The 17874-nt window shown below is 50.1% G+C and overlaps 5 non-coding genes across 5 annotated transcripts; all 5 read left to right on the forward strand.

Annotated features, from left to right (window-relative positions):
* The first annotated feature begins 2466 nt into the window (after positions 1-2466).
* On the forward strand, positions 2467-2540 carry Trnaa-agc (transfer RNA alanine (anticodon AGC)). Its single transcript has one exon. It is a non-coding gene; the product is annotated as a tRNA-Ala (tRNA).
* A 1371-nt stretch (positions 2541-3911) lies between these two features.
* Positions 3912-3985, forward strand: Trnaa-agc (transfer RNA alanine (anticodon AGC)). Its single transcript has one exon. It is a non-coding gene; the product is annotated as a tRNA-Ala (tRNA).
* Positions 3986-12163: 8178 nt separating this feature from the next.
* On the forward strand, positions 12164-12237 carry Trnaa-agc (transfer RNA alanine (anticodon AGC)). Its single transcript has one exon. It is a non-coding gene; the product is annotated as a tRNA-Ala (tRNA).
* A 1386-nt stretch (positions 12238-13623) lies between these two features.
* On the forward strand, positions 13624-13697 carry Trnaa-agc (transfer RNA alanine (anticodon AGC)). Its single transcript has one exon. It is a non-coding gene; the product is annotated as a tRNA-Ala (tRNA).
* Positions 13698-15083: 1386 nt separating this feature from the next.
* Trnaa-agc (transfer RNA alanine (anticodon AGC)) lies at positions 15084-15157 on the forward strand. The gene has a single exon. It is a non-coding gene; the product is annotated as a tRNA-Ala (tRNA).
* Positions 15158-17874: the final 2717 nt, after the last annotated feature.

The raw sequence follows: 17874 nt of genomic DNA on the forward strand, positions 1-17874 counted from the left end.
GCTCATTCGCTTTGGCGCGACGTCGAACTATAAATAAGGCTGTCACTAGCGTGAGCGTCGTGTAAAGTCGGAAAAGTCATCTGCATGGGTGATTGCCAAGTTTGGGGAGCGTTTCGTAGTACGATCAGTGCAAAGGGGACGCGGAAACTTATTGTGTCCCAGTGTTTTGCAGTTGGACGACAAGAGTTTTACGCAGTAGCAAAGAGCGAGGCACTGAGTTGGCATGAACAATGGAGAGCACAATGGGGCTCGAGATGTGCTTGTTACCTCAGGTGCTGTGTGATTGTGGACAAGGAGTGAAATGGACCAATTTGTGACCGCCCTTTCAATTTAAGACGTTCAAAACAGACGGAATTTGCATTCGTAATACCAGAGCATCGAAACTACTTGGAACTCTTGTGTATATGAACGTGTCCGCGCCTTTGTATTCTGGTACCTTCGCCGCTACAAACCAACCAACCGTCGTGTCCGTGCACATCAGAGTCGCAAAGAATGGAGAATAGCCTGGCTTGGTCGTGTGTGTAGCTGTAGCTCAGTTGGCAGATCGTTCGCTTAGCGTGTGAACGGTCTCGGGTTCAAGCCCCGGCTCCTCCATGTTTTGTGGTCAGTGCATGGTAAGTGTTGGTCGCGGCGAACATAAACGCACGCAAGAAGTTGCAAAACCAGCGTCACAGACTGATATGATGTATACTGTCATAAGGAGAGCAAGGTGTAAGTGTGGGGACCGGCTGTTATCGTGGTGTCATCGAGTGCAGATCTGTCTTAGGTATCACGGCTTAACGTCATTGAAGTCTGGAGGTGGACAACACGTTCGTCTTACTCAGAGCGGTGTCTGAACTCTATTTTCGACGTTATGCGTGCCACTTTCATTGTGGCCAACTACGATTCGATACAGAATGCTCGAAACCTGAAAGACAAATTCACTGATACATAGAGAGTAGTGTTTGTCTGCGGAATAATGGGAGTGCAAGGGTCTGTGACGTTGATATGACTGTATGTAGCACTACAAGTTATCGGGGGGGTGGACGTAGCTCAGATGGTAGAGCGCTCGCTTAGCGTGCGACAGGTACTGGGATCGATACCCAGCGCCTCCAGAATTTTTAACACACCTACATGCGCACCTTGCCATGCGAGTGGAATAATTCCCAACCGGCAGATACAAGCGAACGATTAGCATCCACAATTGCGCCGATTTCACGTAAATCCCACTGCACGTTCCCATTCTTTGCGTGCAGTCGGCTGCTACTGGTGTTGCTGGTTGTGACTGCTGATAACAGATGCCGTAGCAATCAATTCATGGAGTGAGTTGTATGTTTGCGATAGTCTGTCTCTGACAAGGAAGCACAGGTGATATAGGTGCGAACACAGGAAGCTTGCAGCGCCTTGCTGCCTGCAGACACAGAGCAGCCACACTAGAAGAGCGGCCTAAGCCGTAGGCGAAATGTGCTCATTCGCTTTGGCGCGACGTCGAACTATAAATAAGGCTGTCACTAGCGTGAGCGTCGTGTAAAGTCGGAAAAGTCATCTGCATGGGTGATTGCCAAGTTTGGGGGAGCGTTTCGTAGTACGATCAGTGCAAAGGGGACGCGGAAACTTATTGTGTCCCAGTGTTTTGCAGTTGGACGACAAGAGTTTTACGCAGTAGCAAAGAGCGAGGCACTGAGTTGGCATGAACAATGGAGAGCACAATGGGGCTCGAGATGTGCTTGTTACCTCAGGTGCTGTGTGATTGTGGACAAGGAGTGAAATGGACCAATTTGTGACCGCCCTTTCAATTTAAGACGTTCAAAACAGACGGAATTTGCATTCGTAATACCAGAGCATCGAAACTACTTGGAACTCTTGTGTATATGAACGTGTCCGCGCCTTTGTATTCTGGTACCTTCGCCGCTACAAACCAACCAACCGTCGTGTCCGTGCACATCAGAGTCGCAAAGAATGGAGAATAGCCAGGCTTGGTCGTGTGTGTAGCTGTAGCTCAGTTGGCAGGTCGTTCGCTTAGCGTGTGAACGGTCTCGGGTTCAAGCCCGGGCTCCTCCATGTTTTGTGGTCAGTGCATGGTAAGTGTTGGTCGCGGCGAACATAAACGCACGCAAGAAGTTGCAAAACCAGCGCCACAGACTGATATGATGTATACTGTCATAAGGAGAGCAAGGTGTAAGTGTGGGGACCGGCTTTTATCGTGGTGTCATCGAGTGCAGATCTGTCTTAGGTATTACGGCTTAACGTCATTGAAGTCTGGAGGTGGACAACACGTTCGTCTTACTCAGAGCGGTGTCTGAACTCTATTTTCGAAGTTATGCGTGCCACTTTCATTGTGGCCAACTACGATTCGATACAGAATGCACGAAACCTGAAAGACACCCTCACTGATACATAGAGAGTAGTGTTTGTCTGCGGAATAATGGGAGTGCAATGGTCTGTGACGTTGATATGACTGTATGTAGCACTACTAGTTATCGGGGGGGTGGGCGTAGCTCAGATGGTAGAGCGCTCGCTTAGCGTGCGAGAGGTACTGGGATCGATACCCAGCGCCTCCAGAATTTTTAACACACCTACATGCGCACCTTGCCATGCGAGTGTAATAATTCCCAACCGGCAGATACAAGCGAACGATTAGCATCCACAATTGCGCCGATTTCACGTAAATCCCACTGCACGTTCCCATTCTTTGCGTGCAGTCGGCTGCTACTGGTGTTGCTGGTTGTGACTGCTGATAACAGATGCCGTAGCAATCAATTCATGGAGTGAGTTGTATGTTTTGCGATAGTCTGTCTCTGACAAGGAAGCACAGGTGATATAGGTGCGAACACAGGAAGCTTGCAGCCCCTCGCTGCCTGCAGACACAGAGCAGCCACACTAGAAGAGCGGCCTAAGCCGTAGGCGAAATGTGCTCCTTCGCTTTGGCGCGACGTCGTTTATAAATAAGGCTGTCACTAGCGTGAGCGTCGTGTAAAGTCGGAAAAGTCTTCTGCATGGGTGATTGCCAAGTTTGGGGAGCGTTTCGTAGTACGATCAGTGCAAAGGGGACGCGGAAACTTATTGTGTCCCAGTGTTTTGCAGTTGGACGACAAGAGTTTTACGCAGTAGCAAAGAGCGAGGCACTGAGTTGGCATGAACAATGGAGAGCACAATGGGGCTCGAGATGTGCTTGTTACCTCAGGTGCTGTGTGATTGTGGACAAGGAGTGAAATGGACCAATTTGTGACCGCCCTTTCAATTTAAGACGTTCAAAACAGACGGAATTTGCATTCGTAATACCAGAGCATCGAAACTACTTGGAACTCTTGTGTATATGAACGTGTCCGCGCCTTTGTATTCTGGTACCTTCGCCGCTACAAACCAACCAACCATCGTGTCCGTGCACATCAGAGTCACAAAGAATGGAGAATAGCCAGGCTTGTTCGTGTGTGTAGCTGTAGCTCAGTTGGCAGATCGTTCGTTTAGCGTGTGAACGGTCTCGGGTTCAAGCCCCGGCTCCTCCATGTTTTGTGGTCAGTGCATGGTAAGTGTTGGTCGCGGCGAACATAAACGCACGCAAGAAGTTGCAAAACCAGCGTCACAGACTGATATGATGTATACTGTCATAAGGAGAGCAAGGTGTAAGTGTGGGGACGGGCTGTTATCGTGGTGTCATCGAGTGCAGATCTGTCTTAGGTATCACGGCTTAACGTCATTGAAGTCTGGAGGTGGACAACACGTTCGTCTTACTCAGAGCGGTGTCTGAACTCTATTTTCGACGTTATGCGTGCCACTTTCATTGTGGCCAACTACGATTCGATACAGAATGCACGAAACCTGAAAGACACCCTCACAGATACATAGAGAGTAGTGTTTGTCTGCGGAATAATGGGAGTGCAAGGGTCTGTGACGTTGATATGACTGTATGTAGCATTACTAGTTACCGGGGGGGTGGGCGTAGCTCAGATGGTAGAGCGCTCGCTTAGCGTGCGAGAGGTACTGGGATCGATACCCAGTGCCTCCAGAATTTTTAACACATCTACATGCGCACCTTGCCATGCAAGTGGAATAATTCCCAACCGGCAGAGGTGTGTAGGCAGATACAAGCGAACGATTAGCATCCACAATTGCGCCGATTTCACGTAAATCCCACTGCACGTTCCCATTCTTTGCGTGCAGTCGGCTGCTACTGGTGTTGCTGGTTGTGACTGCTGATAACAGATGCCGTAGCAATCAATTCATGGAGTGAGTTGTATGTTTTGCGATAGTCTGTCTCTGACAAGGAAGCACAGGTGATATAGGTGCGAACACAGGAAGCTTGCAGCCCCTCGCTGCCTGCAGACACAGAGCAGCCACACTAGAAGAGCGGCCTAAGCCGTAGGCGAAATGTGCTCATTCGCTTTGGCGCGACGTCGAACTATAAATAAGGCTGTCACTAGCGTGAGCGTCGTGTAAAGTCGGAAAAGTCATCTGCATGGGTGATTGCCAAGTTTGGGGAGCGTTTCGTAGTACGATCAGTGCAAAGGGGACGCGGAAACTTATTGTGTCCCAGTGTTTTGCAGTTGGACGACAAGAGTTTTACGCAGTAGCAAAGAGCGAGGCACTGAGTTGGCATGAACAATGGATAGCACAATGGGGCTCGAGATGTGCTTGTTACCTCAGGTGCTGTGTGGTTGTGGACAAGGAGTGAAATGGACCAATTTGTGACCGCCCTTTCAATTTAAGACGTTCAAAACAGACGGAATTTGCATTCGTAATACCAGAGCATCGAAACTACTTGGAACTCTTGTGTATATGAACGTGTCCGCGCCTTTGTATTCTGGTACCTTCGCCGCTACAAACCAACCAACCGTCGTGTCCGTGCACATCAGAGTCGCAAAGAATGGAGAATAGCCAGGCTTGGTCGTGTGTGTAGCTGTAGCTCAGTTGGCAAGTCGGCTTTCGGCCGTGGTCGCGTGCGGACCGGCTCCGCGCGCCGGACAGCGCACCGTAGTTTGTTTACTTCCGCGTCGCGGTATTTCGTGTTGTGTAGCGTCCATTTCTATTGCACCTCATGGCGCACTGTTACCGCCGAGCGACAGTTAAAGTAACATTCCAAGCCGAACATGCTAGACCACGCGCTTTTGAAAATGAGCAATTCATTCGAGAAGAGCTACGTCTGGACCCTCAGGAAGTGATAGGTATTCATTTCTCTATCACTAGCAGCATCGTCTATATTAAGATGACGACGGAGGAAGCGTGTGCTAACGTAGTTCGACAACACGCACGCGGACTCAAGTTCAAACATTCTGACGGGCATATTGGAGAGGTGACGGTCGATCACGCTGGTTTCGGACTTCGAACAATCCGGGTTTTTGAGCTCCCTTTCGAAGTGCCGCAAGATGTGGTCGTCGAAGCTTTCCGACCCTATGGCAATGTTGTGGGGCACATCGCGGAGAAATGGCAGACATTCACGACATACAACGTGTTGAATGGTGTCCGCCAAATCAAAATCGAACTCTCCAAACATGTACCATCCTATCTGCTGATAGGTGGCGTGCGAGCCATCGTTATGTATGATGGCCAGCCGCGGACGTGTGCCGGTTGCGGACAGGAGGGCCATGTTCGGTCAGAATGTCTCCGCCGACGTTTGCTCCAGGTCCCGACCAGTGACTCAGCTCCCACAGTGACGGCCGCTTCTTTACCAGATAGCTACGCCACAGCCGTACGCAGCCCCGATGCGTCACTTCGGGAAGCACCTCTTCTCCACCCGGCACTCCCCACTGGAAATGACGGTGCTGCCATGGCCTCACCGGCACCATCTCCTCTGACGGCTACGACACCACCAACTCTCCAGAGCTCGATGGACATCGACGCGAATGCGGTGCCTACCTCTGCCTTTCTTCAGACTGGCGCGACCTCGGACATCGAACATCCACATTCTGATTCAGAACAGCACCTCCGAAAGCAACGGTCGCCCAGAAAACGGAAGAAGAGGAGTCAAACGCCATCTGACGACACACTTCTTCATGTGGCATCACAGGCAGTGGAGCTGATACACGACAGTGATCTCCCTTCGAGCGTTCTGACGACAGGAGAGGCTGCTCCTGATGTCCCATCTGAAGAACGATCTCACACGAATATGACGGATTCCAAGGAGGGTGCCTCCCTGGACCCCACTACAGCAGCGTCGCTACAACTCGCCCTCGAGGAGTGTGACAGTCGCTCACCGTCTGTTCCAGTCTCCTGGGCTGATGATATCGACGAAGGAGCAGTTCGAGATGGTGGTCCTCCCATCAGGCAGTGCCCCATGGAGGTGCCTGACCCACCTTCCAGCCAGTGATTACGACAACGGTGACTACGTCAGATGTTACACGCCAGCCAGACATCTCTGCCGGAACATCTGTGCCAATGGTGGGAGCACGCCCCCAACATTACCGCATAGTGACGATGAATCTGGCCACCATTCGGGCCCCCCATAAACTGGCAATGTTCCGTGAGACCATTTATGCTGCTGATGTCCACATTGCCCTCCTCCAAGAAGTGTTTGTCGCCGATTTCCATGCCCCCACTGGCTACGTGGCACACATCTCCCATGCTTCTGACAACGGTAGTGGAGTTGCCATCCTCCTCCGTTCTGGACTCCCTGTTGAAGATGTAGTGTACCTTGCTAATGCTAGGGGTATGGCTCTCACGCTGTTCGGCGTCCGTATCCTCAATGTATATGCGCCATCCGGCTCCAGTCGACGTCGTGATCGACACACTTTCTTTGCTGACGAGGTAACGCCGCTGTTTGAGGGTCCCCTAGATGATATGGTCCTCGGTGGCGATTTCAACTCCACGCAAAGGCCTGAAGATCAATTACTGCATCATTCCCCTTGTGCGGCCCTCTCCGTCATCATCGACAGACTCCAGCTTGTTGACACATGGACAAAGGTGCATGGCACCCGTGCAGGTTTCACATATTATACGGCGCATTCATCTAGTCGTCTCGATCGTATATACCTCACACGTTCCCTTGCTGCCGACACTCGACATGCCGAAGTATGGCCTCTGGCTTTCTCTGACCATGACGCCTACATCTGCGATGTCGTCCTCGCCCGCCAACAAGTGTGGCACAGCCGCGGCTTGTGGAAATTCAACGTTTCCCACCTGACTGTCCCTGACTGCCGACGAATCGTTGAGGATGCGTGGGCCCTCTGCTATCGTCGTCGCCCCGCCTACGCATCCACCTTATCGTGGTGGGTATCATGCACGAAACCAGCTCTGCGCAGGGCGCTGATAGGATATGGCAAAGACTTCAAAGCCTGGCAAGCGAGCACCATGGACTTTTATTATGCAGTCCTTCGTGACTGCACTTCGATGGCCTTCTCTCCTGATCGTCAGATGATGGTGCATCGTGCTAAAGCGCAGATCACTTCCCTCACGCGACGGCGCTTAGAAGGGACTCTTGTCAGATCCTGCACCCGTGACCATATGCCTCATGAAACGCCATCGATGTACCACCTTCTCAGGGAACGCCGACGTCGTCGTCGAACCCTCATCCACGATCTCACAGATGCGGAAGGACGACGACACACTACGCAATGCGACATTGGTCACGCTTTCTATTCTCATTTCCGTCAACTGTTCGCTGCCGTCCCTCATCCCCTGACCTTAATTGAGGAGGTGGCAGCAATGACTGTCAACACCATGCCAGAGGATGTGGCTCAAGAACTTCAGGAACAAGTGACCTCTGATGAAGTCCTAGATGCTATCAAGGTGGGGGCTGCCAACAAGTCCCCTGGACCTGACGGCCTCCCCCTCGACTTTTACAAGTATTTTAGCTACCTTTTGTTACCTGCTTGGACGTCCATCTGTCGTGAATTGATGTCACCCACAACGATGATCCCAGCCACCTTCCTTGATGGGGTCATCATCCTGGTCCCTAAGCCACATGGGCGATCACGGATCTGTGATTACCGGCCCATCACTCTACTCAACAGTAACATGAAAATTTTCACCCGTTTGTTGGCCTCACGCCTCAAGAAGGCAGCAAGATCCGTCACCTCCCTTGATCAGACTTCGTTGGGCGGTGACAACAACATCCATACGGCCCTTTGCCGTTATAGGGACATGATTGCGCTCGCGCGCTCGCGACATTTACCTGGCGCATTGGCATCGCTTGACTTCCGTCAAGCTTTCGACCGTGTCGACCATACTTTTCTGAAATCGGTCCTCCAACACATGGGTTTTCCGTTTCGTACAATCACCGTGGTAATGCGGCTCTTGAGCGGCGCAACTTCAAGAATACTCTGTAATGGTCGCCTCACCGCGCCTCTAGCGATCGAGCGCTCTGTCCGACAGGGATGCCCACTTTCCACGATACTGTATGCTTTGGCATTAGAGCCCCTCCTACAGGGGCTTCGCCAACGCCTGGTGGGCCTGACATTGCATGGGCACCGCTTCTGTTGTACAGCCTATGCTGACGATCTAGTCCTCTACCTCCGCAATGAAGACGATGTTCGCGCTGCTCTGACTTGGGTGACGACTTATGGGGAGGCATCGGGCAGTTCTCTTAACATTTCCAAATCGAAGGTTCTGCTCATTGGTGAGGGTCTACCAGAAAGATCTGTCGCTCCTCTAAGTGTGGCCACCAGCGTCCGCTGTTTGGGCATTGATTTTATGAATGACCTCCGTCGCTCAGCGGCAACCAATGGTCGACGTCTCCTACAAACGATCAGGGCTGGCCTTGTGGACCACCGGCTTCGATCCCTCGACATTATACAGCGCGCGCAATACGTGAATGTTTATCACGCCTCACGCATCCCCCATGTGGCACAAGTGTTCCCGGTTCCGATTACCCTCGCACGTCGTATGTTGATGGCGATGGGATCCTTTGTCTGTGCCGGGATGTTATTTAAAGTTCAATATTCCTCCCTTGCCCTCCCGCGGGAGCGTGGTGGAGTGGGCTTATTCCATGTGCCAGACAGAGTTACCGCACTTTTTGTTAGCTCCCAACTGAAAGTCTGGCGTCGCTGCCCGACGAGCCTGACCGGACTGCTTTTGCGTGAATACGCACCAGTCTCCATGTCAGCCCCGGTCATGTTATCCGACATTCCACCCCCCTTTTATCACTTTCGGTACTTCTTCTTTGAAATCAGTTACATTCTGCACTCCTTACCCCTTCTCCGTATACTCCAGACAAAGACTGTATACGACACCTTACAAATGTGTCAAACCCCCAACCCCATTGAACACAAGTTTCCCCAGATCATATGGCGCCGTGTGTGGAAAGCAGTGCATGCTGGTTACCTCGACACCAGCGTTCAGTCCACCTGGTATATCACCGTCAATGGCAAACAGGTCAACCAGTCTCGTTTGCACCGCATCCGCCTTGCTGACACACCACTCTGTGTTCACTGTGGTGTAGAGGACACGGACGCTCATCGGTTCTCATGTGGTCCGTCTGCTGACGTCTGGAGGCTCGCGCAGCGTATCCTGGCTTTCCTCACCCGACAGCCGCCTGCTCAGATTATTTTCCTGACGCTTCTATTCCCGGATGTGATTCATTACCCCACAACAAAAACTAATGCCGTGAATTGGATACGCGGTCATACAGTCCGCTACCTTTTTGGGCCCGATGAGAAATCAGAACTAGGTTATTGGACGTACCTTAACGATCGACATTGTGCACTTGTTCGCAACCCCAGATACAAGCAGTTCTTTTCCAATTTTCTACGGAGCGCCTTTCATGACCCGCCTTCCAGCTGGAACGTCCAAGCCATGAGATGCTGATGCTTTTTTGCCGATATGATGTTCTGAACGTACTACACACGGAATCCCCACTAAAATTTCGAGAAGACACGTTTGGATGTTCCGCCAATCAGACGGCGCAAGCGACTCCTAGAATTCTGGTGCAACGACTGCCATAATACAAAAAAAAATGAATAAATAAAAACATACATACAAAAAAAAAGACAAATAAAGAAAACAAAAATGCAATACAATAAACTAAAAACAAAAAAAAGTTCCTGTTCACAACAAATTTCATTTTTTTTATCGCTACTCTCTATGTCTCTTCCCCCCTACTTTCTTCCTTTCCTACACCTTTGCAGTAATAGGTTAGTTGTTTTGGAATAGGTGTAGATAGGTGCCAACGCCTGAAGAGGTGCATTTAATTTTATTTTTTTGTTAGAATACAAGTGGCGGTGGCAAATAGACATTTTTTTCTGTACTTTTTCCTTTCCTGTCCAGATAAAAAAAAAAAAAAAGTTGGTAGAGAAAAAAAAATAAAAAAATAAAAAAAAAAAGTTGGCAGATCGTTCGCTTAGCGTGTGAACGGTCTCGGGTTCAAGCCCGGGCTCCTCCATGTTTTGTGGTCAGTGCATGGTAAGTGTTGGTCGCGGCGAACATAAACGCACGCAAGAAGTTGCAAAACCAGCGCCACAGACTGATATGATGTATACTGTCATAAGGAGAGCAAGGTGTAAGCGTGGGGACCGGCTTTTATCGTGGTGTCATCGAGTGCAGATCTGTCTTAGGTATCACGGCTTAACGTCATTGAAGTCTGGAGGTGGACAACACGTTCGTCTTACTCAGAGCGGTGTCTGAACTCTATTTTCGAAGTTATGCGTGCCACTTTCATTGTGGCCAACTACGATTCGATACAGAATGCACGAAACCTGAAAGACACCTTCACTGATACATAGAGAGTAGTGTTTGTCTGCGGAATAATGGGAGTGCAATGGTCTGTGACGTTGATATGACTGTATGTAGCACTACTAGTTATCGGGGGGGTGGGCGTAGCTCAGATGGTAAAGCGCTCGCTTAGCGTGCGACAGGTACTGGGATCGATTCCCAGCGCCTCCAGAATTTTTAACACACCTACATGCGCACCTTGCCATGCGAGTGGAATAATTCCAAACCGGCAGATACAAGCGAACGATTAGCATCCACAATTGCGCCGATTTCACGTAAATCCCACTGCACGTTCCCATTCTTTGCGTGCAGTCGGCTGCTACTGGTGTTGCTGGTTGTGACTGCTGATAACAGATGCCGTAGCAATCAATTCATGGAGTGAGTTGTATGTTTTGCGATAGTCTGTCTCTGACAACGAAGCACAGGTGATATAGGTGCGAACACAGGAAGCTTGCAGCCCCTCGCTGCCTGCAGACACAGAGCAGCCACACTAGAAGAGCGGCCTAAGCCGTAGGCGAAATGTGCTCATTCGCTTTGGCGCGACGTCGAACTATAAATAAGGCTGTCACTAGCGTGAGCGTCGTGTAAAGTCGGAAAAGTCATCTGCATGGGTGATTGCCAAGTTTGGTAAGCGTTTCGTAGTACGATCAGTGCAAAGGGGACGCGGAAACTTATTGTGTCCCAGTGTTTTGCAGTTGGACGACAAGAGTTTTACGCAGTAGCAAAGAGCGAGGCACTGAGTTGGCATGAACAATGGAGAGCACAATGGGGCTCGAGATGTGCTTGTTACCTCAGGTGCTGTGTGATTGTGGACAAGGAGTGAAATGGACCAATTTGTGACCGCCCTTTCAATTTAAGACGTTCAAAACAGACGGAATTTGCATTCGTAATACCAGAGCATCGAAACTACTTGGAACTCTTGTGTATATGAACGTGTCCGCGCCTTTGTATTCTGGTACCTTCGCCGCTACAAACCAACCAACCATCGTGTCCGTGCACATCAGAGTCGCAAAGAATGGAGAATAGCCAGATTTGTTCGTGTGTGTAGTTGTAGCTCAGTTGGCAGATCGTTCGCTTAGCGTGTGAACGGTCTCGGGTTCAAGCCCCGGCTCCTCTATGTTTTGTGGTCAGTGCATGGTAAGTGTTGGTCGCGGCGAACATAAGCGCTCGCAAGAAGTTGCAAAACCAGCGTCACAGACTGATATGATGTATACTGTCATAAGGAGAGCAAGGTGTAAGTGTGGGGACCGGCTGTTATCGTGGTGTCATCGAGTGCAGATCTGTCTTAGGTATCACGGCTTAACGTCATTGAAGTCTGGAGGTGGACAACACGTTCGTCTTACTCAGAGCGGTGTCTGAACTCTATTTTCGACGTTATGCGTGCCACTTTCATGGTGGCCAACTACGATTCGATACAGAATGCTCGAAACCTGAAAGACAAATTCACTGATACATAGAGAGTAGTGTTTGTCTGCGGAATAATGGGAGTGCAAGGGTCTTTGACGTTGATATGACTGTATGTAGCACTACTAGTTACCGGGGGGGTGGGCGTAGCTCAGATGGTAGAGCGCTCGCTTAGCGTGCGAGAGGTACTGGGATCGATACCCAGTGCCTCCAGAATTTTTAACACATCTACATGCGCACCTTGCCATGCAAGTGGAATAATTCCCAACCGGCAGAGGTGTGTAGGCAGATACAAGCGAACGATTAGCATCCACAATTGCGCCGATTTCACGTAAATCCCACTGCACGTTCCCATTCTTTGCGTGCAGTCGGCTGCTACTGGTGTTGCTGGTTGTGACTGCTGATAACAGATGCCGTAGCAATCAATTCATGGAGTGAGTTGTATGTTTTGCGATAGTCTGTCTCTGACAACGAAGCACAGGTGATATAGGTGCGAACACAGGAAGCTTGCCGCCCCTCGCTGCCTGCAGACACAGAGCAGCCACACTAGAAGAGCGGCCTAAGCCGTAGGCGAAATGTGCTCATTCGCTTTGGCGCGACGTCGAACTATAAATAAGGCTGTCACTAGCGTGAGCGTCGTGTAAAGTCGGAAAAGTCACCTGCATGGGTGATTGCCAAGTTTGGGGAGCGTTTCGTAGTACGATCAGTGCAAAGGGGACGCGGAAACTTATTGTGTCCCAGTGTTTTGCAGTTGGACGACAAGAGTTTTACGCAGTAGCAAAGAGCGAGGCACTGAGTTGGCATGAACAATGGAGAGCACAATGGGGCTCGAGATGTGCTTGTTACCTCAGGTGCTGTGTGATTGTGGACAAGGAGTGAAATGGACCAATTTGTGACCGCCCTTTCAATTTAAGACGTTCAAAACAGACGGAATTTGCATTCGTAATACCAGAGCATCGAAACTACTTGGAACTCTTGTGTATATGAACGTGTCCGCGCCTTTGTATTCTGGTACCTTCGCCGCTACAAACCAACCAACCATCGTGTCCGTGCACATCAGAGTCGCAAAGAATGGAGAATAGCCAGATTTGTTCGTGTGTGTAGTTGTAGCTCAGTTGGCAGATCGTTCGCTTAGCGTGTGAACGGTCTCGGGTTCAAGCCCCGGCTCCTCTATGTTTTGTGGTCAGTGCATGGTAAGTGTTGGTCGCGGCGAACATAAGCGCACGCAAGAAGTTGCAAAACCAGCGTCACAGACTGATATGATGTATACTGTCATAAGGAGAGCAAGGTGTAAGTGTGGGGACCGGCTGTTATCGTGGTGTCATCGAGTGCAGATCTGTCTTAGGTATCACGGCTTAACGTCATTGAAGTCTGGAGGTGGACAACACGTTCGTCTTACTCAGAGCGGTGTCTGAACTCTATTTTCGACGTTATGCGTGCCACTTTCATGGTGGCCAACTACGATTCGATACAGAATGCTCGAAACCTGAAAGACAAATTCACTGATACATAGAGAGTAGTGTTTGTCTGCGGAATAATGGGAGTGCAAGGGTCTTTGACGTTGATATGACTGTATGTAGCACTACTAGTTACCGGGGGGGTGGGCGTAGCTCAGATGGTAGAGCGCTCGCTTAGCGTGCGAGAGGTACTGGGATCGATACCCAGTGCCTCCAGAATTTTTAACACATCTACATGCGCACCTTGCCATGCAAGTGGAATAATTCCCAACCGGCAGAGGTGTGTAGGCAGATACAAGCGAACGATTAGCATCCACAATTGCGCCGATTTCACGTAAATCCCACTGCACGTTCCCATTCTTTGCGTGCAGTCGGCTGCTACTGGTGTTGCTGGTTGTGACTGCTGATAACAGATGCCGTAGCAATCAATTCATGGAGTGAGTTGTATGTTTTGCGATAGTCTGTCTCTGACAACGAAGCACAGGTGATATAGGTGCGAACACAGGAAGCTTGCCGCCCCTCGCTGCCTGCAGACACAGAGCAGCCACACTAGAAGAGCGGCCTAAGCCGTAGGCGAAATGTGCTCATTCGCTTTGGCGCGACGTCGAACTATAAATAAGGCTGTCACTAGCGTGAGCGTCGTGTAAAGTCGGAAAAGTCACCTGCATGGGTGATTGCCAAGTTTGGGGAGCGTTTCGTAGTACGATCAGTGCAAAGGGGACGCGGAAACTTATTGTGTCCCAGTGTTTTGCAGTTGGACGACAAGAGTTTTACGCAGTAGCAAAGAGCGAGGCACTGAGTTGGCATGAACAATGGAGAGCACAATGGGGCTCGAGATGTGCTTGTTACCTCAGGTGCTGTGTGATTGTGGACAAGGAGTGAAATGGACCAATTTGTGACCGCCCTTTCAATTTAAGACGTTCAAAACAGACGGAATTTGCATTCGTAATACCAGAGCATCGAAACTACTTGGAACTCTTGTGTATATGAACGTGTCCGCGCCTTTGTATTCTGGTACCTTCGCCGCTACAAACCAACCAACCATCGTGTCCGTGCACATCAGAGTCGCAAAGAATGGAGAATAGCCAGATTTGTTCGTGTGTGTAGTTGTAGCTCAGTTGGCAGATCGTTCGCTTAGCGTGTGAACGGTCTCGGGTTCAAGCCCCGGCTCCTCTATGTTTTGTGGTCAGTGCATGGTAAGTGTTGGTCGCGGCGAACATAAGCGCACGCAAGAAGTTGCAAAACCAGCGTCACAGACTGATATGATGTATACTGTCATAAGGAGAGCAAGGTGTAAGTGTGGGGACCGGCTGTTATCGTGGTGTCATCGAGTGCAGATCTGTCTTAGGTATCACGGCTTAACGTCATTGAAGTCTGGAGGTGGACAACACGTTCGTCTTACTCAGAGCGGTGTCTGAACTCTATTTTCGACGTTATGCGTGCCACTTTCATGGTGGCCAACTACGATTCGATACAGAATGCTCGAAACCTGAAAGACAAATTCACTGATACATAGAGAGTAGTGTTTGTCTGCGGAATAATGGGAGTGCAAGGGTCTGTGACGTTGATATGACTGTATGTAGCACTACTAGTTACCGGGGGGGTGGGCGTAGCTCAGATGGTAGAGCGCTCGCTTAGCGTGCGAGAGGTACTGGGATCGATACCCAGTGCCTCCAGAATTTTTAACACATCTACATGCGCACCTTGCCATGCAAGTGGAATAATTCCCAACCGGCAGAGGTGTGTAGGCAGATACAAGCGAACGATTAGCATCCACAATTGCGCCGATTTCACGTAAATCCCACTGCACGTTCCCATTCTTTGCGTGCAGTCGGCTGCTACTGGTGTTGCTGGTTGTGACAGCTGATAACAGATGCCGTAGCAATCAATTCATGGCGTGAGTTGTATGTTTTGCGATAGTCTGTCTCTGACAAGGAAGCACAGGTGACATAGGAGCGAACACAGGAAGCTTGCCGCCCCTCGCTGCCTGCAGACACAGAGCAGCCACACTAGAAGAGCGGCCTAAGCCGTAGGCGAAATGTGCTCATTCGCTTTGGCGCGACGTCGAACTATAAATAAGGCTGTCACTAGCGTGAGCGTCGTGTAAAGTCGGAAAAGTCATCTGCATGGGTGATTGCCAAGTTTGGGGAGCGTTTCGTAGTACGATCAGTGCAAAGGGGACGCGGAAACTTATTGTGTCCCAGTGTTTTGCAGTTGGACGACAAGAGTTTTACGCAGTAGCAAAGAGCGAGGCACTGAGTTGGCATGAACAATGGAGAGCACAATGGGGCTCGAGATGTGCTTGTTACCTAAGGTGCTGTGTGATTGTGGACAAGGAGTGAAATGGACCAATTTGTGACCGCCCTTTCAATTTAAGACGTTCAAAACAGACGGAATTTGCATTCGTAATACCAGAGCATCGAAACTACTTGGAACTCTTGTGTATATGAACGTGTCCGCGCCTTTGTATTCTGGTACCTTCGCCGCTACAAACCAACCAACCGTCGTGTCCGTGCACATCAGAGTCGCAAAGAATGGAGAATAGCCAGGCTTGGTCGTGTGTGTAGCTGTAGCTCAGTTGGCAGATCGTTCGCTTAGCGTGTGAACGGTCTCGGGTTCAAGCCCCGGCTCCTCCATGTTTTGTGGTCAGTGCATGGTAAGTGTTGGTCGCGGCGAACATAAACGCACGCAAGAAGTTGCAAAACCAGCGTCACAGACTGATATGATGTATACTGTCATAAGGAGAGCAAGGTGTAAGTGTGGGGACCGGCTGTTATCGTGGTGTCATCGAGTGCAGATCTGTCTTAGGTATCACGGCTTAACGTCATTGAAGTCTGGAGGTGGACAACACGTTCGTCTTACTCAGAGCGGTGTCTGAAGTCTATTTTCGAAGTTATGCGTGCCACTTTCATTGTGGCCAACTACGATTCGATACAGAATGCACGAAACCTGAAAGACACCCTCACTGATACATAGAGAGTAGTGTTTGTCTGCGGAATAATGGGAGTGCAATGGTCTGTGACGTTGATATGACTGTATGTAGCACTACTAGTTATCGGGGGGGTGGGCGTAGCTCAGATGGTAAAGCGCTCGCTTAGCGTGCGACAGGTACTGGGATCGATACCCAGCGCCTCCAGAAATTTTAACACACCTACATGCGCACGTTGCCATGCGAGTGGAATAATTCCCAACCGGCAGATACAAGCGAACGATTAGCATCCACAATTGCGCCGATTTCACGTAAATCCCACTGCACGTTCCCATTCTTTGCGTGCAGTCGGCTGCTACTGGTGTTGCTGGTTGTGACTGCTGATAACAGATGCCGTAGCAATCAATTCATGGAGTGACTTGTATGTTTTGCGATAGTCTGTCTCTGACAACGAAGCACAGGTGATATAGGTGCGAACACAGGAAGCTTGAAGCCCCTCGCTGCCTGCAGACACAGAGCAGCCACACTAGAAGAGCGGCCTAAGCCGTAGGCGAAATGTGCTCATTCGCTTTGGCGCGACGTCGAACTATAAATAAGGCTGTCACTAGCGTGAGCGTCGTGTAAAGTCGGAAAAGTCATCTGCATGGGTGATTGCCAAGTTTGGGGAGCGTTTCGTAGTACGATCAGTGCAAAGGGGACGCGGAAACTTATTGTGTCCCAGTGTTTTGCAGTTGGACGACAAGAGTTTTACGCAGTAGCAAAGAGCGAGGCACTGAGTTGGCATGAACAATGGAGAGCACAATGGGGCTCGAGATGTGCTTGTTACCTCAGGTGCTGTGTGATTGTGGACAAGGAGTGAAATGGACCAATTTGTGACCGCCCTTTCAATTTAAGACGTTCAAAACAGACGGAATTTGTATTCGTAATACCAGAGCATCGAAACTACTTGGAACTCTTGTGTATATGAACGTGTCCGCGCCTTTGTATTCTGGTACCTTCGCCGCTACAAACCAACCAACCATCGTGTCCGTGCACATCAGAGTCGCAAAGAATGGAGAATAGCCAGATTTGTTCGTGTGTGTAGTTGTAGCTCAGTTGGCAGATCGTTCGCTTAGCGTGTGAACGGTCTCGGGTTCAAGCCCCGGCTCCTCTATGTTTTGTGGTCAGTGCATGGTAAGTGTTGGTCGCGGCGAACATAAGCGCACGCAAGAAGTTGCAAAACCAGCGTCACAGACTGATATGATGTATACTGTCATAAGGAGAGCAAGGTGTAAGTGTGGGGACCGGCTGTTATCGTGGTGTCATCGAGTGCAGATCTGTCTTAGGTATCACGGCTTAACGTCATTGAAGTCTGGAGGTGGACAACACGTTCGTCTTACTCAGAGCGGTGTCTGAACTCTATTTTCGACGTTATACGTGCCACTTTCATTGTGGCCATCTACGATTCGATACAGAATGCTCGAA

Source organism: Schistocerca gregaria, chromosome 3 (genome assembly GCF_023897955.1).
Source record: "Schistocerca gregaria isolate iqSchGreg1 chromosome 3, iqSchGreg1.2, whole genome shotgun sequence".
Classification (NCBI taxonomy): Eukaryota; Metazoa; Arthropoda; class Insecta; order Orthoptera; family Acrididae; genus Schistocerca; species Schistocerca gregaria.